This window comes from Brachionichthys hirsutus, chromosome 5 (assembly GCF_040956055.1).
Source record: "Brachionichthys hirsutus isolate HB-005 chromosome 5, CSIRO-AGI_Bhir_v1, whole genome shotgun sequence".
In the NCBI taxonomy this organism is placed as follows: domain Eukaryota; kingdom Metazoa; phylum Chordata; class Actinopteri; order Lophiiformes; family Brachionichthyidae; genus Brachionichthys; species Brachionichthys hirsutus.
In genome coordinates, this window is record NC_090901.1 from 3974318 (window position 1) to 3994023 (window position 19706).

Genomic DNA, 19706 nt, shown 5'->3' on the forward strand with positions numbered 1-19706 from the left:
GTAACAATGTAGAAAAGATAAGAGGTAAGCTACCCACTCCTCAGCTGGTCTGTGTTTAAAGATAGGGCAGGCTCATTTCCAAACTAATCCCTTGTTTCAATCCCTGCTTCATTTGCCCTTTGCAGGTCGCGGCTTCAAGGGTCAGGCTGGAATAACAGGGAAGCTGTCCGTGCCCAACCAAAGGTCACCTCTGGCTTTCCCTCAGTTTACAGCCTTCAAATAAGCTTTGTGAAGGGAGCATATGATAAATTACCTGATACACAGTATGAAAATATGCCAGACACAAAGGGGCTCACAGTGAGCTGCCGTTTCATAACTACTGTAAGTTTTTTTTTCCGAGTGGCCAACAGACTTTGCCAAACAAGGTAGAGCAACCAGTAGAGCAAAGACTGGGGCAAGTCTTTCTCAGTGAATAATCCCACTGAGCCTTCTTTGAAGGAGTTCTTATACCAGGAAGGTGGATAGGGCAGATTTAAATCAATACAGGAAAACAAGGAGCTCTGGGGACGTGAGGAGCCTACCAGTTAGGATGAAGATTAAACACCTCTGTCTAAAACGCACTCGGCTCGTGTCAGAAAGCCTGGGCAACTTCAAATCCATCCATCAAAATGGTATCAAACTGTGTTTTTCTAACAAAGCAATGTTATATGACATGTATTCTCCCCTGCAGCTGTAGGTGAGCAAGTGCATCATAAATCATAGCAGACAAAGCTCAGCTTGACCTCTAAACGGTTGCACATCAGGCTATTCTGATTCGGTGTAGACGTCTTCTGGCCCTCGGTAGGAACACTTTCTTTATCTACGCTGTGAACAATGCAGACTCAATCCCAAAGGGCTGATTCTGCATAACAAACAATCGCTGGTTCTGTCCAACTGCTCTAGATATGTTTTTCAGATAGACCTGAAAAGTGATAGAATACTGCATCATGTCTAATACCCCATGTGTAACTGTGTGTCTGTGTGTGTGTGTTTAAATTGGCCCAAGACAGATTTTCGTTATACTGAAATGCTAAAGTAGCCATACTGAGTACACTCAGGATGTGAAAAACATTCTCAGGGACTGCAAGGCTCTGTCAGACGTGGTGATGGAGGTTGCTGTTTTTGAGGGGCTCTACCCGAGCGCAGTGTTTTTCTTTTGTGTTAATTAGACACTCCCAGTCATGTTGGCTCTGAGGCTGGTTCACTGCAAAAAAAAGAGAAAAAAAGGAGTCTTTGATTAAAAGGCCTGTGTGATAAAGCCACATGCAGACGGGGGGACCCCCATCTCTCTAAAAGCCACCCCCCCTCTTTTCCCAGACTGAAGGAGAACAAGAAAAGAACAGAGTTGCCTGAAGAGGCCATGCTGCTCATTTCATAAGCAGCCTCACCACTTTGACTCATTTAGGAAGATGAAAGGCAGTTACTGTAATATTTCAAGCGCTGGCCACCGTGGCTGAACAACATAAGAGCGTTTCAGAGAGCGGAGCGCGTTTCGTGAGATGCACTGAGTAAGAGTCTGCTGGATGATGCTTGAAATGCAGCACAATGAGAGAAGTTGATGCTGTCACAGACCCATCTGAGGCCGAGAGGGCTTGGCCGTCTTTTCAGAACTGTAGGTCACAGTCAGAGGGCCCGGCTGAATAATTGATCAATGAATGTGCAATGAAAACAGAAACACAGCTTAGCACTATATTTCCCCATCTCCCCCTGTAATGTGCATTGAATCCCACAGATCCATCAACGACATGCAAAGCTCTGCTGAAAGGCCTCCAAGTTCATTTCAATTATTCAACATCCCTCCAAGATGATGAATTATTAAGCTAAAAGTATGTTCCATATACGGACATGCACTGTAGCTTGCTGCAGACGGAGCACACTCCGTAGATGTGTGGGAGACCAGTGTTTGTGGGCATGCAGACAGGAGCTACTCAATCCTTGGACAGCTCCAAATGTAGGTAGTAGCGGTGATGCCTTATTTAACTGGTTGGAATGATGCACGGCGAAAGGAAGAAGTGTGTTCTCTGTCGGCCTGAACAGTTTCATGGGGATGATGAAGCATGAAGCAGCAGCCCACCTTCTAAATTATCTCATTAGGTAAACCACATTCCAGAGTTGTAAATCCAAGAGTCGACTATTAATTGTGCTTTCACCACCTTTGCAAAGTTCTCGGCTCATGAATCCTCACGGGGCCGAGAGGGAAGTTGTGTAGTTTCAGCAACCATCTGCTGATAGCTCGCACAGCCATCTTTCGGCGCAATCACCATCTCTGCTGGTACGAATTGTGCCTGGGTCTCTGATTAAGAGTCGGGGTTCGCGTTTCTTGGCTTGAGCTGGGGGAGGAAACAGATGATACAATTAATTATCAATAGGAGCCCTCAGTAAATCAAAGCCACTTTGGCAGCTGATGACAAAAAATAGCCCACTGAACTGACTGTAAGTCTTCGCCAGACTCTTCATTGCCCATTCTCAACAACTGCTCTCTGGCTGCCTGCCTCCAGTACAATCCACAAGGTGTTTGAATAGATAGTTCAAATATTTTTACTGTTGATTCTTGCTCTGTGGTTTTGAATATGAAGGCGGTTTTCTCCGTGGATGAGCCGGGAAACCGCTCGGCTGAGTACATTCGGCTCTCCTGCCCATCACCCAGGCTCTAATGAGCAGCAGCCGTAGCCAAGGCAGGGAGGCTGATAGTAGTTCATTATCTGCCTGCCCATGCTGGCCCCTGCCTTCCTGTTTGTGGCGAGTCCCTTCTCTTCCCATTGTAGGGTAAACATTTGCCCAACAGAGCCGAGCATCGGCCATTAGGCACTTGGGAGCTGTGGTAATGGAAAGAGGGCCCGCTGGAGTTCTGCCCACCGCCCTCCTTAACAGAATAACTCACTCACGCTCACTTTGGCATTAACCTTTTATTGGAATTTACAACTGTCTAGGGAGTATTCCTCTGCAGAGGCTGAACTACGGCTTTGGCCTTACAAAGCAAAGGCCATTAAGGAGTGTTTTTACAAGCGCACCAAAGCGAGATGGACTTCGTGGACAAGCCATGAATTTTACAGCTGCCAAGGAAAATGTGTTCCCAGCGATGTTAAACACAAAGCAGCGTCCACCTTTGACACAAAAGTGTTGGTGGTCATCGGGAAGGACATTACGGTGCATTTATTGTGAAACATCCCCTTAACGCGTCTCATGAAGTCCTGATGAAAGCTGAGGCCGAAAAAGACGGCCAAATGCTGATAAAAATGTGTGTGTTGGTGTTGTGTAGCGCAGTTCAAGGCCTTACGATCATACCGCTGACTGACGAGCAAGCCGAAGATTGTGTTTTCATTGGCTCCCCTGCAGTGTGTTGGAAAAGCAACACATGTGATAGTGATGGAGTGTGTGCAGTCCTTCATCCTGATATTAGGGACTCCAGTGGGAGGAGAGGGGTGAGCTCTCTAGGGTGAGAGAGGCTCATTAGGCATCCGCTGCCTTCACATAATCCAGCTGGGTCTGAGCGCCAGCAGATTGGGCAGCCATCTCTCTCTTCATCTCCCTCCTCTTTATCAGTCCGCTTTACACAAACAATGAATTGCCTTTTTTTTAGTTTTTTTTTGCAACCGATGGGCTGTATTGACTCGGTTAATTCTGTGTAAAAAAAAAAAAAAAAAGATAAAAATGCAGATATGCTGCAAGTTGTCTTTAAATCATGAATTAAGGAGGAATGAGGACAAAGTGATGTTCTGATTTACCTGGAAGTGTGACAGCTGCGTTACCGAACTCATCCCGTCTGTTCATAAGACATTCAAAGGTGCTTCACGTGATGAAATGCAGAAACAATTCATGCATATTTTGCTCCCGATCACTTGCAGCCACTTTTAAAAGTGTAAGAAGCCATTGGTCGCATGCTTGTTATTGTAATGATGGGCCGCTTTTCCTTCACGCCCTACAAAAGCCTATTTCAATCAGCAGCCTCCTGGTGTCAGTTGCCTTAAAGCTAATATTTTATTAGTGATGCCCCCGCTATTGCAGCTTAGGAATTTTATTTGACTCGGTGTGAATTACAATAGAAGTTAGACGTTTAATCACCAGATAGAGATTATCAAGAAGGTCTGAGTTTGTGACATAACACGTCCATCCTTTTGAAGTGTCCTTGGGTAAATGTGTGAATTTCCACACGGCCTGCTCTTCTGCTCCGACCCTGCACCTTGACCTCTCTGCAGTGGTGAGGCAAGCAAATAGATGGACTTCCCATAACACCCGACGAAACAGTTCAATCTTATTGAATAGATTAAAAACTGTAAAAATACTGTTATTTCATGTGTAGCCTTCAAAGAGCCTTAACCAGGAATTAATGTGGTGGTAATGCTTGAGGGGGGGGGGGGGGGGGGTCTACTCAAATTACGACTTTCCACCATCCAAGACTGTGGACACCCTGTCTTCAAATTTAGGCTGCTAAGCGGAATAGTCAAATTGGAATTCTGATTCTATTAAGAAGCCATGCCCAGCAGCAGATAATTCCAAATGGGCCCAGTGCAAAGGGAAGGAAGGCGTTATGGAGCAAAAAAAAAAAGAAATATTAAAGCGCTGCTGATCTATTTGCTGAAGATAAACTTAGCATATTTCTCCCAATGCTGTCTGGCTGAGGCCCACAACGACGGAGACGCCTCTTTTGGAACTTGATTAAAAAGACACATTAAGATCAAAGTGAAATGGATCCCGAGCGCTGCAGATGTGATGAAATCTGCGGCGAGAAAGAATAATACATTTCTTTGATAATAGCTGTGCAACATGAAACAATGCGCGGTCTGTTTCAGCAGTTTTATAATTAACAAGACACTGGAATGAGAGTATGGCTCTTTGTTGTATTGCGGTAGAAAGGAAAGGATACAAAACTTAGACTTGTGCAGTATTGGGCTGTGTGGTCGAGGACGATAACAAAAAGTCATCGCAATACCACCTTGCAAGGAGATGCCGAAGCATTCCAGTGCATCTATTATGTTCCCTTTATGCAGCGCTTGTCTGTCGATTTCTCATTTAAAGCTGTTTGGCTCCTGACAGTTCATCAGGTTCCCATCTCCAGGCCTGGGATGAGCCATCATCAAACTACATCAGGCATGGAGAGGCAATCACAGCTGGGCCTATTTTAGTCATGGTGTGTTCTCCCAATGACAAGCCCACTGGCTGTGCATGGTTTCCGTGCACGTTTGTCTTTCTTCCTCCAGTGGCGAACTTCTGAGAGGTGCACAGGGAGGAGGGCGAGACAGAGGGCGAGTCGGACACATCGGGGTCATTCATCTGTAACAGTAGCCAGACAGTGCATCGCACCAGCCCACCACACTATCAGCGTGCGCCACGCTGAGAGATATACCTGAGGACTGTCACACTGTCTGCAAAGCAGCACAGCACCGCAACCCACATGATGGCTCATTCTGAGCAGACACAGGCTGGTCTATCATTGCTTTGTCAGAGGCATGTGATCCAGCTGCAGCTTATGGCGCCACAGATCTGGTCAACCGTGTAGAGAGTGGAGAGGATGCACAAGCTGGCTCATAATTTAGCTTGTGAAAATGAGGGCTGATTTTGTCCTATTGTATTTCAGTAGGCATCGTCTCATTGTCATTCTTGTTAAACTCTTCTTCATTGTGAGATGAATCTGGTTAACTTCATTTTTCATATCTACCCATGCAACCTAGAGAAGCATTGAACGCCGTGTGCATCAAGTACACGTCTCTGCGGTGAGCAGTTTTTACGATTACCACAAGGCTTATCGTTCTCTTCCTTGCCTTAGAAGAATTCTCCACTAGAGCCGACTCAAAGAGGGAGGCTGTAGCTGGCGGCTATGTCTTTTTCTTTTTTCTGCTGGCAGACCATTCTATCTATCTGGGGCATTATAGGTGTAAAGGAATAGTCTTTCTGCAAGATTATGCATGGCAACAGGAATATAAGTTTTTGGGGTATCAAAGGTTTTTGTAAACAGCTAAAGCCAAAGTTAGATTTTTATTTTTTTTAGCAGGTAGTGGATGATAGCCAGATTGCTCTGTGTGCACGCTAACAGGTTTTATACACAGGGTTGTCTGCGATTTGCTGTGCATGTGTAGTCCTTGTAATACCTGACTCTCCAAGCCAACGTTGGTTAAGCCGGTCAAACAGACGGAAGGGGCAGAGATGGGAAGGAAACACAAGTATAGTTGGATATTGTTTCAGCGCCCATCCGTATATTGTGAAAAACTGCAATTTGGGCTTCTTATAATGAAAATATGTTTTTGTATGTTCATTTTCTCTGTACTGTGATTTGATCATGGTATTTAGCTGAAGATCTGTGGCAACATGTGATCAATAGATAAATAAATCAACATAACTTTTACTGGCAAGTGTCAGAGTTACAGATTCAATGCCGGAATGCATGAAAATGTGAATATGGAGTAATTTAGCGAGTATGAAGAGTAACTGAACTGGTGAGTGTTGAAAAGGATGATGCCATAGATGGAAAAAGCACGTCTCTCTATTTAAACTCTAGTTAACGTGATATGAGGATAGATTCTTTGATCATTATGATTAATCATAGGCCTTAACAGTATTTTTCCTTTCATAAAGAAAAGAGGATTACACAATATAGGAGTGAGAGCTGTTTACCAGTGTAGACGATTACAGATGATGATTATTATTATAGATGATTACTGAGGAGCTTGTAATGCTGCACTTTAGAATGACACAGATTTGTCCTTTTCATTTTATCATTCCTGCAGGGCTTTCAAATGAATAATCACAATTTAGTCGATGAGTCATTGATTCATGTACAATGACATTACACCCCCCCCCCTTGCCTATTTTTAATATGTCTCTAATGAATCTCATAAAAGCCAGCCTGGATAACTGAGCAAACTTGAACACAAATAGTATCATTTCCAAGTGGAGAGATAGTTCCAAACAAAGTTCCACTTTCAGAAGCCACCCATTACTTGTAGAGTGACTTCTTTGTGGAGCTACCTGAGCGCCGAGTTTATTTTTACCCTCCCTACGTCCCTCCTCATTCTTTAGCAGCTTCAGGAGATGGCGTTAGTTTGGCTTCATCTCTGACAAAAGATAAATGAGCTCTGGGTCTGTGGTGATCTACTATGGCTGCCAGGGGGTTCCAAAATAGCAAACTATTTTTCATATGGAGCAAAGTGATATGGAGTGCGATGCAGCAGGCGCTAACATTTACCATATCATAGTATGCAGGAATACATTTCATTCGTTCTTTTTTTTTTTACTTTAACTTTCAACTTTCTGTTTGCATTGGAGAGGGGGAGCCGTGGCAATTAAAATGTTATCAAGCCTGTCCTGAGAAATAGCTTACATTGTTTTTTATCGTTGTTGTTGTTTTTGAGAAATCATGGTTAAGGAAAAAAGAAAAGGGAAAATCCTCCCTGAGCACAAAATTAAGTGATTATCCAGGTAGACATGATTCAGCATTGTCTAAAGTATTTTTAAATCCATAATTCAAACACAAAAAGCCATCCTTTCCTCTGGTCTCAGCACCCATGTGATATTCTCTGTCTCCTACGCTTGTAACAATGTGTAGTAATTAGGGTGGATTTGCAGAGAAGCGCAGTTCCTTTGAAAGAAACTCAAAAATTGGTCATTAATCACCTTCTCACCAAGAGGCAGAAAAACAACAGTGATGTGTTTTCTCACAAAAAAAAAATGTCCTGTGTCAACAGGAGATGCACCGGCGCTCTGCTATCAGCTGAAAGAAACTTTCCCATTTAAATGAGGAGCTACAGAGCTGCCGAGGCTCTTTGAAGAGATGTGCTTGGCACAAACAAGAGCGGCAGCCTCTCCTGTGTTTTTAACAGCTGAAACATCGCTGACACCTGATGGGTGATCAAACGCAAGCCATCTCTCACTGAATCCTCACGGGGCCTCATCTTTGTACTCCTCGCTCTACACAGAAACCTGCAGACCACGCTGCTGGGACACCCCTCTGCTCAATATTTACTAAAGGCACCTGACTGGATGCCCTGTGCTTGTAAAGGCAAATACATTTTGTTGGTTTTTTGCAGCATTTGCACTCCAGCTACAATCCTGTCACTTCTTCAGATACAAAGCCACCCACATATTTCAGGTCCCACTATAGATTTATTTTTCTCCCCCAATATTCTGGGAGCTAAATCACCTCTGGGTAGAAACGAGCCTTGATGTCTCGTGGGAACAGAGAGGCTTTGAGGGATGAACTCTTGGTGGTGCTCATGCAGAGGTCAGAGTTATTCCTGTTATTGAGACTCAGGTTTTTTTTTTTCTTAGCCTTTCTCCTTAATGATCTGCCCGTGGTGCGATGCATGTATTGAGGTGCATTAGCATGAGTATTGCAGGAGTGGGCGATCAGATGAAGTCAGACTGGCCACACAGGACTTGCGCTTCGCGAGAACCTTTCCTTGTCACTGCAGGTGAGATGATTTATGATTTATTTTTTACTAAATCCCAGCCTGCGCAGCGCGCTGGGGCCTCCTGTCACCAAACGCACGACTATCCCTCTACACCTTCCCTCCCATGACCGCAACGGAAGCTTCTCTCCTACCACTGTCGATCTAAACTGGGAAGCGCTTTCACGGTTATTAATGCAGCTTATTTGTATAAGTGCATGTCTGTGATTGGAACAAGAGAAGGGCTGCTGGCGAGATTAAAACACCGTGAACGAGAGAGCGCCAGCGGAAAGTAGGATTCAGTAGGAGGCTGGCAGGCTCTGCACACCTGGGCCTCCAGGCAGATGGTAAGGGTTGAGGGTTACGTAACACCAGGCTAAGCCATATGTCTCCTCAACCGCGCAGGACCTTTCGGGAGCCCGTAGTTTGTGTCCGAATGCGGTTCGAGCGAGACTGTAGGGCAAACGTGTTTTGTTCCTGGATCCCAGACCAGGTGTTGAGTCGAGCTGCTTCTCTGCATTCCTGTTGTGAACATTGGCAGCAAAACAGCAAATAATTGGACAACGGTGTGTAATAAAGGCAATGATCAAGAAAAGTCAATGTCCACAGGAGGACTATTGGATTTCAGATGGCGGTCTAGTAAAGGTAGATTACATATTGCTGATTATATACAGTAGCTCAGGTCTGATGCTCTAATTGGTCAGATGAAGCACAGATTCATGGGAATTGATCTGGGCAGTATTTTTGGTCCAGGCTAATTTCAGGCATTCGAAGTCTTTTCAGAAAAAAGACTTAAAGAAACCTTCTGGCATCCCTACACCTTATTTTAAACTACTTAACCATGGTAGATTTTCTCATTGTGATACAACTTCTAAACAATGCAAGACTTAAAAATAAAAATGCGGAGGCAAGTGTACCATATCTCACACACACAAAACACAGAGCGGTGGTATTGTGGACATTTTGGGGATGGCTATACTGCACCGTAGATGCGGCATCCAGAGAAGATTAGCGAGCTAAATGGGAAACAATAGATGCTGCAGCGGGACAGGAGGATATGATTCTTCATTGTGTTAATCACAGCGGAACAGCCCCGCCGTCTTCACCAAACAATGCCATGGTGATGTTAATGGCACTGCCAGCCATGACTAAGAGTGCAGTCCAGATGACTGATAGCCAGAATTATATCAAGGTGACTTTCAGTCAGCCGCATCAGTTTGTTTAGTTTGATTGATAATAACCAGCGCATCTTAACATAGACACGCCTGTCACACAAACTCATTCCTCAGCTCACTGTCATTATCTTACACTTTTTAAATTTAGTTCAACAGAGAGAAATATTTCATCCTTGTCCATCAGAGACATGTTGCATATCTGCAGCTGTGAGAGCTGCCATAAAGACAAAATTAGTTCTAGATGCATCATATGTCAGAGTAACAGGGTTTTTCTTTTGCCTTTGCTACTCACAGGTTCCCAGTCCTGCGTCTGATGAGAAATGCACCGGAGCTGGTCTCGTCCAGCCTTAATGTGGATATATGAGCAGGTCAGGCCCGCTGCAAGAAACCAGAGCAAAGTCTCTGTCCACTTGGCCCACTTGTCCTGCCAGACAGAGCTGTGCTACCACAGGCTACATCAACGGCACACAAAGAGTGCCCAATGTGCTGCATCGCAAAGGAAAGATCAAACATCATCAATGTTCACCAGAACAAGCTGTTAATCACAGTGAGTGTAATATGTTCCAGCCGAGAGGTCAGCCTCAGAGCACCCCCGTTAGAGTCGAGCTTTCACTGTCCGCAAATATTTACCACATCAAAGTGGACACATGCTCACGCTGCCACAACAGAAGTCAATGCAGTGACTTACAATTGCTATCTGCTGCATTTTTATTAAATCTACATAGCCTGATTAAATTGTCTCACCCAAACGTATGAAGTAAATGTCACATTGCATTCATAAGGAATTTGCTTTAAAGCAAATATCTCATTTGTCTAATCAATATTAATCGAGCCAGAGAACCTGAGATACTTGAGAAGAAGAATTCAGATGTCAAAGTTTTAAGGACAGGACAAGTCCCAGAAATGTGGCAACCAATAGCTCAAAAGCAGTGACTCACCTCTTCGAGGGGTTTACGCAAACCCGGGGGGAAGGTGATGGATTTTATCCCTTACCTACAGTGAGGGGAGCAGATGCTGGAGAAAGATTCTGGATGTCACGAGAAGTAAAATATGAATGTGTGTGTGTAGGGGGGGGCGTGGGCGTGCATGAAACACTACTTTACAAAGTTCTTGAGTTCCAAATACTTCTCAGATACTTTGCAGGTTAAAGCAGTTCAATGCACGCTTATAGACTGTCACAGCACGAGGAAGAGCCATAAATATAACACGCGTTATAACACACAATATATTTGCAGCGTTGACTATGAATTGTGTTTGTTACTTGTGAAATGTTATGGCATTTCCCTCTGGGATTAATAAAGTATTCTCATTCTGATTCAGATTCTGAATTGACTATGAATTTATTGTCACACTGGTAACAAATGAAAAGAACCATTGAAAATATGGTCATATTAAAAGCTGGTCAATATCTCATTATCATATGATAATATGATATGATTACATTTGCATTTTATTAAACTCGTGAATACTGTATATAGTTAAGAATTAATAATCTAATTCATTCATTTTGATCAGTCAAATTAGATATGCTGCATTTTGTCTTGGCTAAAAATCACCCTAATTTAAATACAGTGCAATATTTTCTCATGTGTACATGTATCACAAAAATGTTTTGCCTTTGTGTTTAATTAAAAACGAGCTTCATTCATTCGCTGTATCCTGCATTCTTTTATTCTTTTGAGAACTTGTACTTTTATTTGTTTATCTCCAACAATTTTTCAGCTCTGTTAATGCGGCATTGTTTATTTTTGAAAAGGTCATTAGAGTTGTGAGGAGAGGCGGGCGGTGTGGAAACCATTTGATTGAGGTAGTGGAGGAAACTCTGGCACAGTGAGTTATGGACACCCAACAGAGAGGAGCCTCTTCATTAGTGGAGTGATTAAAATTGATGGGAGCCTATGGAGCTCCAGCTCGCCTGAACTCTCTGGAGCATAGCTCTCATTCTGCGCTCATTTATTTGGGACTTTGTGTTGATCAATAAAAGGTGCCTGCTGCTCACTATGAGGTCTGGCTGGGGGGGGAGACACACCAAGGGGGAGTAAAAAAAAAGAAGAGACTTGTTTTGTTGTTGAAGACAAGCATTGCAGTGAACAATTCAGGCGTCAGAAAACCGTGGGGAAAAAGACAACTTTGGTTGTTGTTTCTTTGTCATTTTCCTAACAGGCTGTCTATTTTAGTCGTGGTGATTTCAGATGACGTTTAGTGGCCCTCACTGCTTCCAAAATATTTAATATTCCATAAAAAAAACTCCACCGCGGTCACATTACACAGAAAAGGGATAATGAAGACTAACATAAAAATCTAAGGAAGAAACTAAATAATTTTTGGGTCCATCCAAGGTTAATTAATAGTTAATTATTGATAGTTAATATTTACTGTGACATCATCCTCGGTGGTCTGTCATAGTCCTCATCATTGCGCTGTAATGATATGATGGTGGCACAGATTAAGGAAGAGGACAATATTCAGATATTTCCTTTACTAGTCACAACCTGAGAATCAATGCATATTATTATTATTTTATAGGGGGGTTATAATTAATTAAGAGTGGATCGCATTTGAATTTTGGAAATCTCGACTGCATTGTAGTCTATTCATTAAAAGCTATAGAAAATGCCATTTTGATTCGAGGTTGATTTAAGTTTTGCAGCTTTTATTGACATGGTAATACACTTGAAACCATAAACGCTCAAACGAACAGGAATTCATATCTGTGTATTGGAGCAGAGCCACAAACTGGCAGAGATGCTGAACGGAGCCCAGACTCTCTTTGTCTGTGTCCAGCTCTGCTCATTAGAGTGCTGCTGTGTCGCTCATGGACCATCGCTCCCCAATGCTATGCAGGGATTTGCCCAAACAAACAGAGATGATGTGAATCGCATGTCAGGTTATTGCAGAAAATAAAAAGTGTGTGCAATGCTCTGGGTTTGCAACACGCTATAGCAAACCCATTCGGCAACCATTAAATGCTAGGTTTTTTGGCAAAATGAACTTTTTTTATTGTACAGGTAATTTCAAGATTTTTTTTTTTTTTTTACAATACCAAAATCGTTCAAGAAGAGTTTATTGAACGGCCACTACTAGTCTCAAATATAACACAAAATCCAACTTTTACTGCAACCTCAACATTAATCGACCGTTTAATCGCAAGCTCTTCAGTACTTTGCAGAGCACTGTTTTTCTGCTATGACCTGAGGGGGAATCGTTTTGAGACTGCAAAAGTCAAAAGCAGCCTTTTGTTTAATGTGGGAAAAGAACAAATACTCGGTTGGACTGAGATATTTAATCTGACCGTGTGTGATTTTTATTTTTTATTTTCATTGCAAACAGTTGATAAATGGTAATTTGTGCCAATACTGTACACCTAATCTCCAATGGGGCAAATAAGAATTGGGCAACTCTACAGGCTTATGCAATTACATATTTTATGATTAGTTCTGATTAGTAAATCAGTCTGATATTGTGGTTAACTCGACTTGATTGATTGACATCTCTACTGTATGTGCGTTCATTGTTTTTATTGGGCCCTGGAACATGACTAAATTAATGTTGCATTGGACTGTTATCTGTCAGAACCGATTAAACTCTTTTACTCTGCAAGTAATTTTGGTATCCTATTTGATCATAGTTTAGCTTGTTCGATCGTGTTTTCACCACCTCCACAACGTTGCTAAAATAAGACGGATGCAGCAAGTGTGATTCATGCTTCTCTATTGCCGTCAGCTCTGAGGCTTTTAAATAAGACTAAAAAGAATGACCATTTCCTGTTTGAATTGATTTGAGCATGTTATTGATTGCCTGCAGTACTCCCCATGACTGAATATATTTCTGACTCGCTGATATTCAGGTGGTTTATGCTCTGTGACGACCGTAGGTCCAGGTTGAACGCAACACAGACAAACATTTTGCTATCAGGGCCCAGAAGATTTATGAGCGCAATTTTATTGCAGTGCCATGTTCTTGTTTTATAGCTGTTATATTCATTGCTTTAATTAATTATTCAATTGTTTACTTTTTATTATTTTAATTGTATGTAAAGTGTGTTTGTAATTTTGTTATGTATGAATTGTATAAAGCTCATATTATTAATATTATTATGCTGTTGTTTTGTGGTGAGACTTTTAGTCTTCCTCTCGTCTTTGATTGTAAATGCACATTAGCACACAGTCTCAGATCTGGCAGCAAATGATGAAATACACATTTGCTGCTCTAAAATTAATCTCATCTAAATTAGGCATAGTTGCATTTCAACAGAATTAAAATGACTCCTTCTGACTTGAGCCCTCTGATTTCTCTGTGTGGACGTTTCACCCTCCCTTGCCCAGCAGATCCATGGAGAGGCAAGCTTTGAGGAAAGTCTTTTTGTGTTAAAGCCTTTGAATGTCTATTCTTTATGATCTCTATTCCCTCTGCCGAAGTTCAGAGTGTGCATGAGCGGAGGAAGGGGAAGGGTGGAATCATAACACTGATGATGATATGACACCGAACATACTTTGGAGAGCATTTTTGATTTCTTTTTTTTTTTTTTACACATTTTCTTAAACTCAGACAAATATATCCAGAAGCTATCGCTGTATTCCATAAGCTGGTTCAATGAATAATGTTTGTTATGACAGGGAGTGTCAATCAGACACGATAGCTTGAAGAAGTAAAATAAACATGAAACAAGTGAAGAAAAGGAGAGTTATATAAAGCCCTCCTTGATGTTTCGCATCGTACCTCTTTACCCCTCGTGTGTCTGTACTATAATGGCACAAAGTAGGGGTAGGTTGGCGCTGCCATTTTCATCTCTGCGCCTTTTGTTAGCATGTTGAATGAGGCAAAGAGAGAGGGAGAGTGAGGAAGGAGGAAGAGGAGGGTGCAGGGGATTGGACCCGGTCCCTGCACACCCAATTAAAGGAATCTTCTGCTCAAAGACATATTCTGGCAACATGTGTTCTGACATTTGTCTTCCTGAGTGTTGTGATTTACGATACCATCGAGCTAAAGGCGAAATTAGCAGCCGCCCAGCATCAGAGACCAAAGCAGCGATGTCGGACGGGCGAGGATTGTCAGATAGAATCAGGCTGTCGGTTTGCTGCTGTCTTGTTTTCATCATCACGTGCTACTTGTACACCATCGGCTGGCAGCCGCAATGTTTGCTCTAATGTAGGAATTCTTTTTTTTTACGCTCAACCTGCTGTAGTTCTGAAATTAGAGCTACAAAAGGAATATTTGAAGTGATTGTGCGTACGCTACAATTCTCAGCATGATGGCGTTATTTTCGTCCTCTTCTGCAACGAGTGGATTCGGCAGCAGCTCGTTGCGGTTGTTAGTTGAACTTCCTCATGGGCTGTGGTCATGAAATAATTTGTCCTGCATATACGGGTGTTGTTTTCTATCCTCTGAACCTTTGAAATATAAAGTGTAATAGGGATCCTCCCTGCTTTGATGTCCTCCTTTGGGACCTGTTTGTGGCACACACAGGATTCGCTGGTTAGCCTGAGAACCAGGCAGCAATTACACTACTAATTACACAAGTACAAAACCTTGACTTACATTTCTTTCTCTCTGCGGTTTGCCTCGGATTCTAACAACTGTAGGCCCACAAACAAGCACAAGTTACTCAGACCTTTACGCACAACTTTGAAAAGCAGAATGCACAGAGCCGCCGTGGAGCCGATGTGCCATCCCAGCAGCTGGTGCAGAGGCTGGATCTCGCAAGGTGAGGAGGAGGAGGAGGAGGAGGAGGAGGAGGCTGGAGGAGAGGGCTGCCTTGCGGTCAATAGGGATGCAGAGGGCCTTGGGGAAAAGCTCTTAACTTCTGTCAGGCACAAATAACCATGCCATTTTTCACCTCCTGATTTCTAGCTGAGAAAATCACTCTGGTCCCCAGTCATATGAACTCCACATGCACGCCATGTGTCAACTCTGGCTTGACAGGAGGGAGTTCACGCCAACCTGCCACTGTTTAGTTCTTATTTCAACAACGTGCAGTATGCAGCGATAGTAAGAAAGTAATCTGCGACTTAAGTCCTTTTTTTAATCATAAAGTTGCAGACAGAACTTAAATGATTTGCCTGCATGAGATGAACAGCTGTTATCAAGCAAGTCTTTATCATGTGGTTGAACAGATGAGGCGCCTCTAACATTCTCATGCCCTGTATGTTTTTATTCTGAGCCTGATAAAAAAAAATGAACTGGCATTATATGTTGCGTTGCATTTACACACCAAAAGTCATTTCTCTTTAAATGGAAATGCACGGATTATTTTATAGCATCCTGTCATCTCGCGCGGGCCCAGTGCTTTACTGCGGTCGGGCTGCTGCTAGGTGGTGCTGTTGGTAGGTCTGCCTGACTGCAACGCTGCAGGTTCATCTCATTTAGAATTGACCAAATTCTGAGAATATGTATCCTGCTCATGAGCATCCTGCACGCCCCCCCCCCCCCCCGTGACTTTCAAACTGCCTCCCAGGTCTGCACTCCTGAGGCACTCCTTAAAGTGAGAGCTCGAGCATCTTACCATACGTCACATCGTTTAACACTTTGAACTGTCATGAACGCGTCACTCCATCTCTGTCTCTGTACCTTCATCTGTCAGAGTGAAATCATAAATACAATCATTTCCCCAATGTTTCCTCTTTATTCTGTCAACCATTTCCAAATGTGAGTGCGTCTCTTCATTTCCAATGCATGAATAAGTGAAAGGCCATTAATATGTCTCTTTCATTACGCCCTGGCACTCTGCACAGTGTGCCCGCGCAGAAATGCACGGCGGCTCTAGTTTTGACGTCCGATTTGTAAGGTAACAAAGTTGCTGCACCGCGTCCGGATGAAAATAATGTCCCATTCTGAGAATTCACATTTTGCTCCATCTGTTGAATCAAATAACTGGCGATTCAATTTCACAGATCGTCTCTGTATTTCGAGCACAATGTTTGCACTCATTTGAATCGATTGCATTCTAAGAAACACAGAATTGAACTCTTCTTTATAGCTGCTGAATGCCAGTTTAGTTTTAAAAAAAAACTTTCCAATGGGACCTGTGTAAACAATCGGAACACATGCAAGCATGTTGCGTTTAAGGATCATTTAAATGTTCTCTTTTCTGTCGCCATTCCTCCGACAAGATTAGAGGGCAAAGTTATCAGTCTCCTTGGCTGTTGTCTGAACTTTTTATTTGAAGGGTGTCCTGTCTCTGGTGTCTTCCCCTCGTGAGCTCCTGGTTTGAAATATAGTCTTACATAATGAAGGAGAGAAATTGAGCAGTGTTGCACCCCTGAGCTGTTGTCAGCTTAATCAATCATTTTTAAACACAGGCAGGCATGCTTACTCTACTTGCTTCACATCCACTGCATCCTTCCCCTGCTCAGCTGTGTGACAGCAGCATAATTTATTGTAACTCAAAAAAATTAAACAGGCAGCATCAAACGTGTCCTTGCATTCTTTTGGTTCAAACACAGTGTAGTGTGTTGTGTTCATTTCACCTGAGAACAGGTATGTATTAGCATGCACGTTTCTTTTTTACACTGGTTATGCAGGCATGCTCAGTGCGCTTAATTTTCTTGCAAATCCAAGTTTTCCCAGCCAGCTCCAGTGCTGTGAATATACAACGGGCAGGGAAAGGTGTTGTAGGGATCTCATGGTCAAATTGCACCGATTCAGAAGTTCAAGGACATTTTGGAGGAGCTGAACCTGAGCAGGAGGAATGGAATGTGACCTCTTCACTTGGCAGTGAGAGATTCCTTATGACTTCCTGTCAGAGACCATAGGTAGTCTCGAAAGTTAGATCATGCAAGGAGGTTATGTTTTTGCCGTCTTTTATCTGTCTGTCTGTTAGCAACATATAGTAACTCAAATCGTTAGGTAAAAAAAGACAGAACTTGATTACATTTTCAGGAAATGTCGGGAATGTAACCAGGAAAAGCTGATTACATTTTGGTGATGAACCAGAAGAGATCCTGGATTCTGGATCACTTTGAATTTTTCTATAACATTGTCAGGTAATGGAGATTAAACATTTGTTCCTCAATATCTCAGTTGATTATTGACCAATGTTTATGGAATTTAGGGTGGGGAGATCTATTTTACCACCGAATTTCATCTGGATCTAATCCAGAATAAGGTCAGGAAAAAACACTAGATTTTAACATTGAAAACTCCATTTACAGATTCAAAAATCAGTTACAAATGCACATAAACTCTGATTCACTTTTACTTTTCATGGTTGGTGTCTAAAGATACCAAGAATAATCTAGAACCTTTTGGTGATGATCCAGATCACCATGGGGACGGTGTAGATCCAGTTAGGAGGGGAATGAGATGCATGGTGGAGGTCTGCGCTCCCAGAGTGCTTTTTCTAGTTAGTTATGTTGTTTTTAGATACATCTAATCAATTTTCAGATCACTCAGTGACCCTGAAGAAATAACAGCATGCTCTCATTATCATTATGATATAATTCAAAGAGGACAGACATTTTAATATGAACAGTGGTGGACCTCATTAGGACGAGCCTAACGTCCTAACGTGTTTTAACACACAGACACATTTCATCGTGTATGAAGTGGTGAAACTTCCTCTGTGTTCTTCGCCCGTCTGAGTTAATTAGTTTCAGGCGCAGTGTACGGTGGCCCTGAAGTGCAAAACACAACAACAAATCGTAGCGCACACAATAAAGAAGGAATCGCGCAAACAAGAAAAAAACACGCACACAAATAAGAAATCACGCAAACAAGAAAAAACACACACACAAATAAGAAATCACGCAAACAAGAATAGAAAACACACAAACAAGAATACAAAACACGCAAACAAGAATCGAAATCACGCAAACAAGAAATGAAATCACGCAAACAAGAAATGAAATCACGCAAACAAGAATAGAAATCACGCAAACAAGAAATGAAATCACGCAAACAAGAAAACTCCAAACCGGAAATGCTAAATATCGGACATGCAGAGGTCCGGATGCTGATTGCTGAGAAAGTTCATTTGTAATTATGGCTGCCACCGAAGACATCATCAGTAATTATTTTGATGCGGGACACACTTATGATGCAATAGTTGACATGCGCTTGGTTCATTGTCCAGAATCCCTTGAAGTCTCTTGCCGCAACCACTGCAATAGTTCGGCCGTTCTTCTTCGGGTAACTTTTTACCACAATGACGGCAAAACATATTTTCGTATCTCACGCTGTTCTCTTACCTACAACTCAATTGCTACTAATTGCTGCTCAATTACGGGAAACCTGGAGCGAAAGTCAGAATGATTGACAGTGCTTCTGTCCAATCAGCAACCAGACCCCTCATGTCCGATATTTAGCATTTCCGGTTTGGAGCTTTCTTGTTTGCGTGATTTCATTTCTTGTTTGCGTGATTTCGATTCTTGTTTGTGTGTTTTGTATTCTTGTTTGCGTGGTTTCGATTCTTGTTTGTGTGTTTTGTATTCTTGTTTGCGCGATTCCTTATTTGTGTGTGTGTTTTTTTCTTGTTTGCGCGATTCCTTATTTGTGTGTGTATTTTTTTCTTGTTTGCGCGATTCCTTATTTGTGCGTGTGTTTTTTTCTTGTTTGCGCGATTCCTTCTTTATTGTGTGCAATACGATTTGTTGTTGTGATTTGCACTTCAGGGCCACCGTAGCAGTGTTCTTTTATTCCATGCAAGTCTACCTGCAGCCTGGGTGAGGACAGGCCCATGTCAAAGTCCACGTGCGTTGCTCTGAGGGGGGCGGGGTTACGCACCGATCACGCGCAGAAAGCGTGCGGTTTGGTCGGAATTGCTGCGCAACAGAGCGCTGCGCGGTTGACGGAGTGACGTTTGATACCAGCCGAACACCGAAGCGTTCCTTCAATCTTATTTATTTCAAAACGCTGCAAAACTTCAAGTTTCATAAAACAGAGCGGACACGCACAGGTTGTCCAGCGACGAAAGGGAAGAGCCCTTTAATCCCGCTGATGATGATGATGATGATGATGATCCTCGCTGGAGATGAAAATTGAGTTGTTTTACGGGAGCAGCCTGCAGGGTGCTCTTTGCTGCAGACAGGGATGGCAGCCAAGATGAAGAAACAGTTCCTCTACCTCCTTAAACCTACTGAATGTTGAGAACTAAACTGATTGATGTGGATGATGGTGTTATTTTTTTTTTTTTACAGGCTGTGAAAAATAAACAAGAGAATAGTAATCCTATGAG